This window comes from Crotalus tigris, unplaced genomic scaffold (genome assembly GCF_016545835.1).
Source record: "Crotalus tigris isolate CLP2741 ecotype Arizona unplaced genomic scaffold, ASM1654583v1 scf7180000017622.5263843, whole genome shotgun sequence".
Taxonomy (NCBI): Eukaryota; Metazoa; Chordata; class Lepidosauria; order Squamata; family Viperidae; genus Crotalus; species Crotalus tigris.
This window is the reverse complement of record NW_024096517.1, coordinates 2485911-2501975: the sequence shown is the minus strand read 5'-3', so window position 1 is coordinate 2501975 and position 16065 is coordinate 2485911.

The following is a 16065-nucleotide window of genomic DNA, read 5'->3' as shown; positions in this document are numbered from 1 at the left end:
GATCACATTGAATCTCTGAGATAATAAATCTGACTCATCACATTTTGGAATGAGCAAAGTTGCATACAGGTAACTTTACTCAGTTACCTTTCAAAATTATAAGGGCACTGAAAAAAGTGGCTTACATCCACTCCTTGTCCTTACAACTGTTGCAGCTTCCCCTCAGTCATGTGATGAAAAGTTGGGCCCTTGGAAACCAGGATGTATTTATAGCAATAGCCTTTAGACTTATATACCGCTTCACAGTGCTTTACAGCCCTCTCTCTAAGTGGTTTATAGAGTCAGTGTATTGCCCCCAACAATCTCGATCCTCATTTTACTGACCTCAGAAGGATGGAAGGCTGAGTCAACCTTGAGCTGGTCAGGATCAAAGCCCAAGCTGTGGGTAGAGTTAGCCTGCAAAAGCAATAGTACTTAGACTTATATACCGCTTCACAGTGCTTTACAGCCCTCTCTAAGTGGTATACAGAGTCAGCCTATTGCCCCCAACAATCTGGGTCCTCATTTTACCAACCTCAGAAGGATGAAAGGCTGAGTCAACTTTGAGCCAGTGAGATTTGAACTGCCAGCAGCCTTCAGTCAGCAGAATTAGCAGGCAATACTGTATTCTAACCACTGTACCACCAGGGCTCTTTATGATGATTGCAGCATCCCGGGGTAATTTGCAAAGTCGATGGGGAAAGCCCGATTTGATTAATGATGACGCAATTCACTTAACAACTGCAATGATTCTCTTAATGCAGTGTCAAAAAATCTTGTAAAATAGGGCACAGCTCCCATAACAACTGCCTTGCTTAGGGGCGGGTGTTCTGGTCCCAATTGTGATCACAAGTTGAGAACTACCAGTATATCTTCCTGGTGAAAAGGAACATGAGAATTCAAGTCTAAGTTGATCTAATGTAGTCCTACCCTTTCAGATAACGTTGCCATGAGAAGGAACTGCCTACAAATTTGGTGGGATATAAAGCTTAAGAAGATTCAGATTCAAGGTCCCTACTCAAATATGGAGCTCACTGGGTGACTTCAGGCTGCTCATTATTACTCAGTGCAGCCAAGTTCAGAGGGAAGGTTTTTCCAAAAATGAGGAGAACTAGAAGGAGAAGGAGAAGCATCTTGAGGAAAGGCAGAAGAATAATAATGAAAAAAAAAACTGTAACAAAATATTATGGGATTGAAGCAAAGCAAGTAACCTCTAGAGATTCTGCATTCCCATAAGGGTTGCCTACAGTTTAACGGCATTTAAGTGAAAGCAAGGCAGAATTTGGAGATAATGAGATCTCATCAAAGTCAACAGATAGCTCCCTTCCTTCTTAAATGCTCTTGCTGCCATGCTAGACTGCCTGTCAATCAAAGTAGCCTTGTAAGTAGACAAGGAGCTCTGCTCGGCTAGGTTCCAAAGTATTCGTCAGCAGAACAGAAGTACTGTAAACACCTCTTTCAAGAGGGTTCTTTGGGTGAGAAAAAGACTGCATAACATTTGCCCCCGCCCTCCCCGAAACATGCATTTTGTATTAATAAAAATGTTTGGCTCACTGTACACAGAATGATATACTCTGTCAAAATGTGTGAACTCCTCTGATCACATTGCTAACACTGCTGCATTATTTGATACATTTTGAAGTATAAATTCTGGTTGGTGCTATGTGTGGTTTTATTACTTTTATTACTACATTTGTCTCTTCCTTCTATTTATTGTTGTTGCTGTTGCTGGTGTTATTACTTCCAAAATTAATTTGAATTTTCTCTGGTGGTCGCCTCTTGTTCTCTACTGGGTGTCCTTTATAATTGATAAGATGTTCAGAAGAACATTGATAAGTTGGTGGGATTCAAATATGTGAACAACCCAGTAGTGGGGTTCAAATCCCCGAACAACTGGTTCTCTGCGTGGATGCAGGCCTGGACCTCCAAAGCCTAGAATGGACTTTTAGAAGTGGCATCTCCGCACTTCTGGTGGGTGGTTCTAGGCCTGGGAAGCCTCCTCCAAGCCTCCAAGGCCTAGAACAAACTTCCAGAAGTGGCATCCCTGCATTTCCAGCTGGATGTTCTAGGTCCTCCGAGTCCTAAACGGACTTCCAGAAGAAGTGTGCATTCAGCCAGTTCTCTGAACTCAACAAAATTTAGCTTCTGGTTCTGTCGAACCGGTGCGAACCGGCTGAATCCCACCACTGAGTTCAGAAGACCACAAACTATCTTTTCTCTGTATACAACATCAAACACAGAACCAAATTTGGGATCTTGTTCCTGTTTAAAATAAGCGGAGAATTGGAGCTCATTTCTAATGTCTTTCATTTTCAGATATTAATATTGTGCAATCTGATGCCAGAGGACCCTTCACACAAACTAGACATTAGAGAATTTCTTTATCAACATCTCAATTGGACATTGGGGACATTTTAAATTGAAGAGTTACCATAATGCTCCTCGCTTGTGAAAGAAGCTTATTTATGTATTTAGTTAGTTATTCACTTATTAAATTTATTTGCCACCTATCTCATTTCAGAATAACTCTGGGTGGCTTACAACATAAAATCATTTAAATCATCAAATATAAATATACCCTATAAACATATGGTTTGCTACATTTATTTTCAGGATGCTTCAGATTTTCCCCCTAAATATCACTAATTTTCTTAGTGATATTTTTTTTAAAAAACCACACATTTCTTTAGCATCACAGGTGGTGGCAATGCTTCTAATGGTGCTCCTGATTTCTGTTTCAAGTTTTTCCATCTCTCTCGTGGCACCTGGCAACCCGCACTTTCCAGTTTGAGAAAAGTTGTGGGGAAAAAATTCTCTCCTGATGGTTCCTCTTGGAATATAATAAAAGTGTAGAAAATCAAAGAGGCTACTAATTATGAGATGGATGATTGTCTGGTGAAAGACAAAAAAATTCACCCAGCAGCTTGGCATTTTTGTAATCAGGTCAGAAAATCATGCTATTTCTCTGAGAATTTTGCAGGGATGATCTCATCCTTTGATGAGAAAAGCAGATGTTTTTTGACTTTAAAAAACAGGAATTTTCTGTATCTGATTTTGATACAGATTGTAGCGAATACCTCTTCCATATTAATGAAGGCAAGCTTCTATACCTGTATCCCAAAAAATGTAATGGATGAAACAGTAATCTTGGAAGCAGTAATTTCCCATCAAAATCTGTCTTCCAATTTTCCCAAACTTTTCTGCCCTGGAAAAAAACCCACCTCCTTCTTGTTACTTTTTCCCAGATGTATTTTAAAATTCCTTAGCGTGTTTTGGTGATACTTTTAAGTTTACCTGATTATTACCAAGTGACAGCATTGGTTATCTAACAGGACCTGGAAATATGGTGGAGAGAGAAAGACAATTATAGTTAGAGGCAGGGCCATTACAAAAAAGTTTCCTGAATCCAAGGTATGGAGGAAAGACACTAATTGCCTTAACTTTGCTAGGTATAAGTTGAACTGGAGAATTGCTTTGTCAGATTTTCAAGATTCTGTTACATTACATTTCTAGCAATAAGGTTCCGAAAGTCAAGTTGTTCTTGTTAGACAACCTCAAAGGGCTTCACACAGCTCATGTTTCATCAATCTTCTTGGCTTGCTACAGTTCCCAAGTTGAGAAAGTTACTTGGAAGAAAACCCATGGTGAAACATCTTGGTTGGGGATATGAAGAACCAGGAAGACTGCAGGCTCATAGAGTGTTGTGCCATGGAGACAAGATATTCACACACTTCCATTGAGATCAGTCTAATTTCACCAAAATGTTCTTGTCCTTTGGGAAGTATTAATCAGATCAATTCCATCTGCCTGAAGGAAAATGGTAGCCAAAATTGCAATAAATGAATATCATGGCAGAATGCCTGGAAAAGATACAAGATCGGGTTAAATTTTGAAGCACATGAAAGCTCCTGTGGAACATGCTCACTGATACAAATGTAGTCAAGCATTATGAACCAGGACATTTCTGGTTAAGTGATGAAGTGGTTGATTCCTGCCTTGGATTCAGCCTAGTCATCTCCTACAGGTACGTTGTAATGACCTTGGGGGACAAGGGGCAAAGACACTGCCTAGGGAAGGATCAAAGAGGGCATAGCTCACAGGTCCATAACAACAGACAAACTCAGAATGTACCTATCTTCTCAGACTGTAAAGGAGATGGTGGGAGATTTGTACTTTCAAACTTGCAAGACTCAGTTAATGTAGCTTTACAATAAAGTAGAATTGTGTTTCCAGTCTGGTCTAGGTGTGATGGCTGACAGGTGATTCCCTTGGGACAAAACCCTTTCCTTTGTAAGGCCATGGAGTAGATTGCCATTGTTCCTTGATCTCTTTTCTCTCCCTGGTGTCTTGATTCATAGATTTTAAATATGCCACTAAAGAACAGCAAAGATACACAGACATTTTAGCCTATGTGGAAAGCAAACAGCTCCAAGAAGAATTTTATATAGTTCTGCTGTATCCACTGTGTAATATACACTCTAGGATCAACGAGCATAATTTAAGAAAGCTCTTAAAGCTGGCAGTGAAATGCAGGCTTTAGTCATGATTCCATATTAAAGAATGACATTTGCTTTAACTCTGTGAAAGCAAGCCATTCCCTGATGGGTTTTCTAAACTGGTTTAACTGTCACAGCATCTTGGGAGTTGTGTTTTTGTCAAAGTGCCAGGAAGTCTCTACTGGAAAGTCTTCATTTCCTCACAAAGATTACACATTTTTAAGAAACCCAGGAATGAACAGCAAGGATTAGAACTGGATTAAGTCTGTAGGATAGATCAGCTTTCGATCTATCAAATAAAGATTTTCTTCACTGCCTCTAAAGCAACCTAGTCCAGAATCTATTTATTTTTAAATTGTAGGTTCCTTTTTTTTTAGTATGTAAAACAGCAGAGAATCAGCAGAAACATTAATAATCAGGGCAATTCACTGATATCACAATAACAATTACCCATACCCTTAAGACTGTTGGGGTGGAACAGAGTTCCTGATGTTATGTATGGCCTGATGCCAAAACTTAACTGTGAGAGGGATTTCAGAGTCCTAATGGACAATCACTTAAACATGAGCCAGTAGTGTGCTGCAGCTGCCAAAAAAGCCAACACAGTGCTTTTACAATGCCTTGGTAAGGCCACACTTGGAATACTACACCCAGTTTTGGTTGCCACAATGTAAAAAAGATGTTGAGACTCTAGAAAAAGTATAGAGAAGAGCAACAAAGATGATCAGGGGACTGGAGGTTAAAACATATAAGGAATAGTTGCTGCAATTGTCTATGCCTAGTTTAATGAAGAGAAGGGCCAGGGGTGACATGATAGCAGTGTTCCGATATCTCAGGAGTGCCACAAAGAAGAGGGGGGCAACCTATTCTCCAAAGCACAAGAAGGCAGGACAAGAAGCAATGGGTAGAAACTAATCAAGGAAAGAAGCAACCTAGAACTAAGTTGTGAATGCTCCAACACTGAAAGTTTTTAAGAAGAGATTGGACAACCATTTGTCTGAAAAGGTATAGGGTTTCCTGCCTGAGCAGGGGGTTGGACTAGAAGACCTCCAAGGTCCCTTCCAACTCTTCTTCTTCATCGTCATTGTCATCTTCTTCACCATTGAGATTATGGCCTGATAAGCCACATTGGCCATTCTACTGCCCTACTAGATATGATCTTAGTAGCCATCCATTACTCTTCTCTGCTGCCCTCCCCTCTGTGGAACAGCATGAAGGGCTACTTCTCTTTTGTTCACTTGCTGCATTCACACCCTGTCTTTCCATTAAGATTCCAAGGTGGCACATTCTGCTTGCTTTAGCCCAGTGGCTAAACCTTTTTAATGCCACGACCCCCAACCGTTTGTAAGTCGAGGACTACTCAACCAGTTGTAAGTTGAGGACTACTTAACTGGTGCAGCACCGTTGGCAGAATGGGACTTTTGGCGGGCTCAGCAGGGCAGAGACAGCCTGGACAATTCCTATTGGCTTTTGAAAGCCAATAGAATTAGACTCTATTCAAGAGAGTCTATTCTATTGGCTTTCAAAAGCCAATAGAATAAAAGGGAGTAGCACAGCTAAGGAAAAGGGGGAAAAAATGGCGGACTGCGTTGTTTGGCGACCCCAGTGAAATGGTCGTTTGACCCCAAATGGGGTCCTGACCCACAGGTTGAGAACCACTGCTTTAGCCCCATAGCAACAGCTCTGGGAGATACGTTGTGAACCAAAAAGAGTGGCCCAAGTTTACCTAGGAACATTGGGATATGTCAGCCCTCCCAGATAAAGCAGACAGAAAATGGGACTAGATGAACTAATTCTACTTTATTGTAAGGTTACAATAACAGAATCTTTCAAATTCCTGCCATTGCTTGATCCAATAGGCAGGGTTCTTCCTAAGTTTTGTTCTCTGACTGTTAAGGTTCCTACCCTCTTTTATCTCTGTGTTTCTTAGACAGCACCTCTTCCCCAAGATCATTCATACATTCCATAAAAAAATGTGTGATGACTAAAAAAAGGTTAAGCACTCCATGCATTGCCTTGTAAACAGAATCACAAAAGCAGGACTCTCTCAGCAGTGCTACAACTTCTGCTCCCCCCTCCCCTATTTCTCCATTCATACAGCTGCCAGAGTGCTATCATACAGCGCTGTAAAACTCCAGTTGAACCCCAGATGGCAGCAGAGAAAGACCATGTATGGTCCCCAAAGACTAGAGCAGTGTTTCTCAACCTTGACAATTTTAAGGCATGTGGACTTCAACTCCCAGAATTCCACAGCCAATTCTGGGAGTTGAAGTCCACATGCCTTAAAATTATCAAGGTTGAGAAACACTGGACTAGAGGGTGATACATCTAAAAAACATCACCCACTTTCAGGGTAATCAAAGAACAAAAATCATTAAATAAAAACTGATGATTAGTCCAATCAGTTGAAACTACGTAACATTGAAATATTTTGGGACCACGGCATCTTGGGAGTTTTAGAGGCACCCCTGACCACAAGATGGTAGCAGAGGACTTTCTGTGTCTCTTTGCTGCCATCTAGTGGACTGACAGCTTTTTTGCAGCCCAAATATGACAGACACACACTTTGTGAAGAGATTAAAACAACTCTACAAATGTTTCACTTGTTAAAACATACCAAGATAGTTTGTGTGCAATATTTGTTATCCATTGAGTAATTTTGGCTGTAAAATAATATTTTGGTTCAAGCTGAAAACAAACAAAAATAAAATGGATATGCTTTACATTATGGGCGGTTTAGTTCTTCAAAACACAGTGATTTCTCCAGCTCTCCCCTTTTCCAGCATGTAACATCTGCTGGTGCTAAGAGCATTAAATAGGCTCCCATACTGTGTTCATTATGATAAGGACATTGTAAATGAAGTGATAGTTTACAGTAACAAATAGCACCTGATATCCAGAGCTATCTATCCATCGTGTAATGGGAAACAGATGCAAAAGTCCACACCCCTGATGAGCACATTAGTGAAAGGAAAGGAGAATAATGTAGATATCAACCTAGCTGCAGAACTTGAAGGGACTCTTAATGAGTTGACTGTAATAGGACTGGAGAGGAGACAGTTCTTTCACCCCGTTCAAGACACCATGAAGTTAATGAGCTAGAACAGAGTTAGAAATGAATTATAGACTTGTCCCTTACACTGTCGGGAGTCCGTCCCTCACCTTTGTTTAGCTCTGGATATGTAACCTGTTCCTATCCAATTTATTCTGAAATAAATTGAGGGGAAGGATCCATAAGCATATGCAGCATCCATCTTTGTAGGATTGACAAGATAACTGTGACTGAACATGTTCGTTGCTTTTGAGTGTGGATGGAACTTTCTCAAAATCACTTAGAGTTTTATTGGACAGGTTAATTTTCTCTAACATTAGGGATACCAGATCCAGGTTAAAAAAAAAAATCTAAACAACCAATAGATGGCAACAAAAATTGAAAGTTTTCTGCATCTAGCGGCTGTCCTGATATTCCAGTAGTCTTACTACCAGGAAAACAAAACAAGTATATATAAATGAAGAGATAAAGCAAAGAGTATCAAGAACTGCTCTGAAGATTGTAACAGCCCAGGGAATGCTGGTTATATGAATTGGGGGGGACTTTGATTTCAAATCAAAGAATCTGAAGCAATTGTCTTCCTAACTATGGATATGCTTCATGAACTGCTAGGGAGAGTCCCACTTTGCTCCACTGTCTCTTTGCCCTCCTATGACTCCCAACTACATTCCATCACAGTTCTGCTTTTTGATGGCTCTTCAACCCACTCACAGCATCCTTCCATGCAAGGAAACTCAAAACTGCCTGGGACAGGCAAAAGTATATTTTGAAAAGCAAAAGTGAGAAATGAAAGGGACAGTCCCATTTATTCTGTGCAGGTGCAAAGGGGCATCGGGAATGAGTGGAAGCATTGAGAGTAAGTGAGAACAAGTGAGGATGTGATTGGTCTCCTTTGAACTCTGTTAACAGTGTGCAAAAATAACCAAGCGAGCCTTTGTTGGCGAAAGGCTTTTTGAGAACAAATCCAAATTTGTTTCATAGGACACCCTGCGAAATCTCATCTCGGTGCGCTTTTTAAGTTGTTCAGTTCTGATTCAGCAGTCCAAAAGTGTGCTTAAACACAGCAGGCCACCATTTCCCCTGGAACAAATAGGAAAGAAATCAGGTTAGCGTGAGGGCACCCAGCAGGACTCGGCTTTTGTCTCTTTGGTCCACATAAACTGACTTGTTCAGGAAAGAAATTCAGGAAAAAGAAAGCACATTGCAAGAAACATATTCTTACATGCAAAAGAGAGTTGAGAAAAGGAAAGCAGGATAAAATAAGACCTATGGAAAGGCGGGGTGGAGGACTAAGATAATCAGGAATAGGGGGAAGTGCTAAAATCATGCTTTAGAACAGGGGTACCCAATCTTGGCAACTTTAAGAACTATGGACTAACTCAGCATTGCTTCAACTTAGCAGGACTCCAGCATGGCTGGCTGGGGAATTCTGGGAGTTGAAGTCCACAAGTAACCAAGGTTGGGCACCCCTGCATTAGAAGAACTGCCCATGTTCCTTTCTTTCAAAAACTGGGCAAGCTTTTGGTGGCTGGAGATGACACAGAATATGTTTCAAATGGCCAAGATTTTCCTCTGGTTGTCAAAGAGAGTCTTGGAGTGTTTTGTTGTTTCCTAATTATGTTCAGCTTCATTGAGGGTGGACAAGACATATGTGGATGCCATAGAATCCTATTCTTTAGTAAAGTTGGCTAGAGACAGCTCTCTTCGGAAGAGGAGGTGCAAAAAAGACGATCCTTGGATGGTTGGTAGCTGATCCCTGCTTAATTCTCAGCTTTTGCTCCATGCTGTGCTCTGTTTCTTTTCCATTCTGTGCAAAATGTTAGAGGTTTTGATCTCTGCCTGGGGAGGTTGTACTCTTAGCAGATTACACTATCTATTTAAGAAGTTCCAATTATGTCCACGGAAAGCATAATCAGGACATATTATCATCAGCCTCGGCTCATCCTGCAATCAACCAAGTAGGGTTATGAACCCATTTCTATCACAGCCCACTCTTGGGAATATTTCACTTGGGTTTTGAACTTCTTTCAGTCTTTAAAAGCAGCAGGAACCACGACTGGGCATGCCCCTTCATGTATGTGTGGGTGATCTTTTTTTCAGGAGCAGCAACAGAGGGCAAGAGCTGTTAACTCCTTATGGAGATCACACCCATATTCTGAATAAGAGCTCAACAATTGTGCTGCTCCAAATTCCAACGTCAAATCATTTGGCCATCTGGTTCCAGGGGTTTTATCTTGGGAATCTCTGGAGGATTTAAGATGTGGATTCTAAGTTTCTTAGCCCTAAAGCAGAGGGAGTAAATCAGTAACGCTGGGAGAGCATAAAGGCCAAACAAACAAGCTACAAATATCCTCCTAGCAAGAGTGGACTGTACGTTGCCCCTCCTTTTCTTTGTTGCCATCTCAAATAATTGTTGGAATTGTAGAGAAAGCAATGATGCAGTTTGGGAGAGCAAAAAGTAATTGGTCGGACTTGCTGAACGGTTCTGGCTAGCGCTGGCTGGAGCAGGATCAAAAGTAAAGGCGAAGCAAAGACTTCCATCCAGTAAATACAAAGCTGGCTATAATGGATGTAGCAGCATGTATAATGAAGGGGTGAGAAACAAAGTGGTAAATGATGGGTTCCAAGGCTCAGATTCTATTAGAAGTAACTCTGACTAATAAAGGGCCAGCTTGGAGAAATAAATGAGACAGCAAAGGCGATAGACACAGGCTAAGGAAGGGAAGGAGGATTTGATCACTTCCTTGCTGGAAGACTGTTCTACTGGACTAATTGAGATAATGAGATGTTGAGTGGCTGGGTAAAAGGTCAAGAATGCAGCGATGCTTGGTAAATCTGGACCAAAAGCTATGCTTTATTTTTTTGGAACTGCTCATGTTGTTCTGGCACATGAAAATGAAACAAAGAGATCGTGATTCAAAAAAAGGCTGAACTCAGGAAACAGATCAGTGAGTTCTTTGGTCAATGGGAGAGAAATCAATAATAGTGTCATATGTTTGTTGCCAAAACAATGGGATGGTTGTGGAAAGTGGTGAACCTTGACTTTGGCTATTTTCCCTCAAAAGAAATATAAGCAGGGGAGGACAGCTTGTACAGGTAGACCCTCAATTCAGCAACCTGTAACTTCAAAGTTACAGTGGTGCTGGACAAGTGGTACTTAACACCTAGTCCTTGGAATCCCGGCTATTGCAGCATCCCTGGACATGTGAATGTGATTTTCAATGTTCCCTGCCAGCTTCTCAAAATCAAGTTTAATGGGGAAGCCAGTAGTAGAAAGTCAGAAGTCAGGGTTACGTGCCATCCTTGCTTAACAACCAATACAGTCCTCAGGTTAAGATGGTAACCAGACTGTCATAATTGCCAACACTATGCAATGTGATCATGTGACCTGACACTTTATGACTGCATCGCTTAACAATGGAAATTCTGACTCCAGTTGCCATCATAAGGCAAACTTCTCAGGTGGGACCCTAAGTAGAGAGTATGAGTTTGGGTGACCAAGTCCTCTTCCAGTTGAGGATAGATAGGCAAAAGAGGAGAATGGATCACATAGCACTTTTTATTCCTCACTGCTTTGTGTCTAAACTCCACAAAACACAAAAAGGGCAGAACACAAAGAGGGCAGCTAGGGATGGGAACCAGGATCTCTAAAGCAGTGTTTCTCAACCTTGACAATTTTAAGGCATGTGGACTTCAACTCCCAGAATTCCACAGCCAGCAATGCTGGCTGTGGAATTCTGGGAGTTGAAGTCCACATGCCTTAAAATTGTCAAGGTTGAGAAACACTGCTCTAAAGGCTTTTCTTCCATGAATGTTTCACTTCATTTTTGCCCATTTCCAGGTGATCCACTATACTGGAGATAGTGCTGCTGCCGATGGACAAGTTAATTCTGCCTTTCACAATATTATATTATTTAAATATACAACGCCACTAGTTCTAACAATCTCCTAACTGCACTATTTCCCTCCTCTTCTTCCTATCTTCTGATTTGTTTCTTTGTTTATCACCATTTGAGCTTGTCTTTCACTGAAAGTCATCAGTAGACTTGCCTTTTTGGTTTGTCCTCTGATCTTTATTGGCTTCCAGCCCTCACTTTTCATTGTCTATGGCTTGGTTTGCACATGACACTAGCTTTCAAAGGTGGCAGAGGTGGGGATTTACTAGGGTAAATCTATTCTCAATCAATTTCATTGATTAACCTTGAGTTCTAGCATTACAGGAGAGAGAGGAAAATGTGTCTCTGTCTCTTTTTTTTCTAATATTGGTGCAATATTACAGAAAACATTTTTTTAGAATTAAAAAATCATGTATTGATGCCTTGTTTTAACACTTTGCATTCACATATCTATGCTATTACATATATCTCTTTCAGTTCTTGTGAGAAATATTATCTTCATGTATTAGGCTAAGTTTATAGCTGTAACTTGATTTTGGCTTGGTATATTGTGTGAACCCATCTGCGTATTATTCAAGAACCGTAGCTAAAACAAACCAAGGCTTAGCACTATGCATGAATCCAGAAATCATTTTGTATGGAACAGAGAGAGGAATATATTATGAGTTTCCAGATATTACTGGACCACAGTTTTCTTTTTCATGCTTGACTTTTAGTCATAGAGCTGGACCTAATGAGAGTTGGAGACCAAGAAGATCTAGACTGAGAAGATTTAAAGAAAATGTGTTTGAAACTATACACTCGTGTTTGAAAATTACTGTCCATGGTGAGAAGGTACCGTTACATGTTTGGGTTAGTTTGGCCTCATGGAAACACAGAAGGTGGTTTTTTTTTTTCTCATTTGTTCACATGCATGTGGGTGCATGGGTTCAGAGCTCCATGCCTCATTGTCAATTTTTGGAATTAAATTAAGAGATAAGTTGGAGACAGTTTTGCCTGGTTAGTTCCTACTTCATTGTTGAATGTAACCACAGCCTCTCTATCAGACGAGTATCCAATTTCTTGCTGAAATGGCTGCAGGGAAGAAGAAGCCACCAGATCTAAAGACAGTTGGCTCCAGTGTTGACTAGCCCTTGACATTAATAAGGTTGTCCTAGTGTTTAATTGACTTCCTTTCTTTTCCGGCCATTGGTTCCGTTCCATTACTTGTTCTTTTGTGAAGTATTTCACTGGTGCAATTCTACCAAAACTCTCCCTTGTTTTTCGAGCTTTGGGTTTGGGTTTGACCATTTCTAAAACACTAGGGTGCCAAACTTTTTATCTTTCACTACACATTTGGGAGGTGAATTCTACTGTGAAGAAGAGTATTAATTGCATTTCTCAGCTTTTTGTCTTTTTAAAATGCAGTACGCTTCCCATTCTGTGGGTATTTGCGTTCTCTGTGTGTCTGCAAGAAAGGGAAGGAAAGGGGGAGCAGTTATTTTTTTCTATAAATATATATATATGAAACAGGCTGCCCGAAAGAGCTATATCTCATCTCCAAGTACACAGAAGCAGCCAACTGTCTTTAGTGATTAGATTGCAAATTTCTGGCAAGTAATTTTAATACAGCAGCAGCAGCAACAGCATAACCCATGTGAATATGTCTGTAGAAAGCAAAATATCTTCAGATTACAGAAAAATTGCCAGGCTAGATATATACACATATACCTACCTTAGCAGGTTTGCTTGTTTGAAAATCCTTTTAAAGCTCAGAAAACTTTAGAAAATAAGCTGATTTTTCTCTTTCTCCTTCCATCTTGTATTTATGCACACGTTTTGGCAGAACAGCCAGAAAATATAAATGTGGATGTAATTTTATCTAGAACAGTGAAATGATGCCAGGTACTTAGTGTTGCAGTTTCCTTTCTTTGCTTTAAGTTATTAAAATTAAAGATCAAAGCTGGCAGAATAAAGAGCTTCAAAGAAAATTCCTCCTGCTATCCATGTGCTGCGTTTATAGAGTAGAACAACCTGGTATTTATACTGATTTGTAGTTGGAAAATCAATGTGTTTATGTCTAAATCAATAAACATTAAAAGGTTCTTAATAATTAGACAAGGAAAAAATGGCAAGAAGGACCTTTGAGGAATTCAGAAAGACAGTTGCAATTGTCTCCCTTATTTTATGAAGTACATTTTTCTTTTATCCTTCCTAACTGATTCTTCCACAAGTGAAATAACAGTTAAGGTTTGTTTTTTGGTTTTTTTACAATTTTTTTTTAAAAATAATTTTCTATTATTACATTGGGGTTTTTTGTGTATGTGTGTATGTAATAGAAAACAGTTACGGTTTGTGTAAGCAGTTCAGCAGAGAACCAAGTTCCCATCCCAAGAAAAGGTACATCTACAATAGAATATTTCCCCCCCCCCACTTCCCTGCTCCAGGTTTCCACAGTTGTGTTTGCAAACTGCAATAAATAGTACAAAACGTTTTGAGCCTTTGTACAATTAGACGCTGGTGACTTTTGCATTCCTTTGCGGATTTAAATGTGTACATTTGTACACTAGCAGGTTTTTCTGAGTACGTTTATGATGCTTTAAAAATCTAAATATGCTTTTTAATTAGCCTGGTTTTCCCCCCCTCCCTCCTTATTTGAAAGGTCACTTTAAATACTGGATGAATTGAAAATAGGACCGAAGTGGGACAGAGCAGACAGCAATTCTAAGTAAATTGGGCACAATAAAGTTCCTTTCACCCCAGAATGTGGCTGAAAGTGCCAATCTTTACTACTGCATTGCAGAGAGAGAGGAGTAGTAAGCTGGGTTCAAAAAACTTAGAGGAACATATACTCTTTGAAAAAGAGAGCAGAAATCCATCATCTTATGCTTAATTGACAGCAAGTGAAAGCCAAATGCTCACTGATCCAGTTACATTTGTGATTGTTGGATGTCACTACTGGCAGAGGACCTATAAATGCCAGCCAGCCATAATTAGAAGCATGTGTACAATGTGTTGTTTGTTGCTATTCACTTGTCCCCCACTTTGGCACAACTTTTAAGATTCTCCTTCTGATGAAGCTGTTGGATCAAACCCCGCACCACAAGGAATGAAGCACTGAACTTTCTGCCTCCATTCAAAAAGGCAACTCACCTTGATTTAACTGGGAATTTCTAATTTAACACCGCATGCAGAAGGAGAAGGTATATGCAGATACAGCGTGGTTGTTAAAAAAAAAAAGTTGCCAAAAACAAATAATGATAAATATGTTGTTGTGCTTCAGATCAGATTTGTTCCTAGATGCATGTTGGAAGCTACAATGTGGAAGCAGTGGCTTGTTAAATAAGTTATGGTTCATTTACAAACCACAGAGCCTGGATTCATACAACATAGTAAAATGAAACCAAACACACCCATATGGCATAGGGTCACATGAGAATTCTGTGCTTATATAAAACTGCAATTACTGTTTTGTTTTCACACTTGTTAAGATCATCATAGAAAATCCTGTTTAAGCAAATGCCTATCTTGAAATTAAGCCTCTCCCTCTTCCTCACTCTCTTTTCTCTGCCATAATATTATGATTTGTTTGCTTTTTAGCTTAGCGTATTGTGTAAGAACACATAACATAGGTTGGAAATTGTAATTTATGGCTCGGTATGATATAGACTGGGTTAGTTTGGTATCAAACTAAGGCATCAAGCTACAAACTGGGAGCCTGTGGATTCTAGTCCTACCATGGGTACACAGTTAGCTGGGTAGCCTTGGGCCAGTCACTCTCTCTCAGCCCTAGGAAGGAGACAATGGTAAACCACTTCTGAAAAACTTTGCCAGGAAAAATGTTCAGGAAGTCTCAGAGAACTGGATATGACTGACTGGAAGAAAAGAAATGATATGGGCTACAAAATATGATAATTAAGTACATTTTTCCATTCTGCCTTTATAAATTAAGTTGCAGATAACAATGGTTCTATTCTTGTAAAAGGGACAGTCTCAGAAAATGTGGATTAACTCTGCTTCTGCCTTTGGCTATGGGTTCTTCAAATCATTATTTTGTCCCTAAGGTTATCTAGATATACTTCCGAGAATTGGCATCTAATGTTTTGGCTGTGGTACTGTCGATAAGGTGATGGCGCTCAGCTCTACATTTCCATAATATTTGAATTAAAAGTGGCTTGTAAACTGGGATTGAATCCTGATAAGACAAACTGGTTCCCAGCTATGGGACACAGTGAGCTTGCTGTATTAAATGGAACTGAAATCTTCCACAGAACAGGCATGTAGATTTTGGATGCTCATTGTACCATTGTTGTCATGGGAGATACAGTTAACTACTATGATAACCAATTTTGGTTGGTATGCCAGCTACACCTTTTCCTGGCCAGGGATAGCTTAGATACTATTATCCATACATTGGCAATTTCACATTCACATTCTTGTCCTTCTCCAAAATCTTCAAGTGGTTGCCAGGAGGACATCTAGCCATGCACCTCTTATAGTACCACTTAAGCCACTGCCAGTTAGCTACCTAACCAACTTCAAAGTTTAGCTTATGCTATAAGACCATCAACAACTTAGGATCATGATACCAGATGGATCATTTTCATCTTTATAGATCTTGAAGACCATTAAAACAATCCAAAGAGGACTTTCTGTGTATATG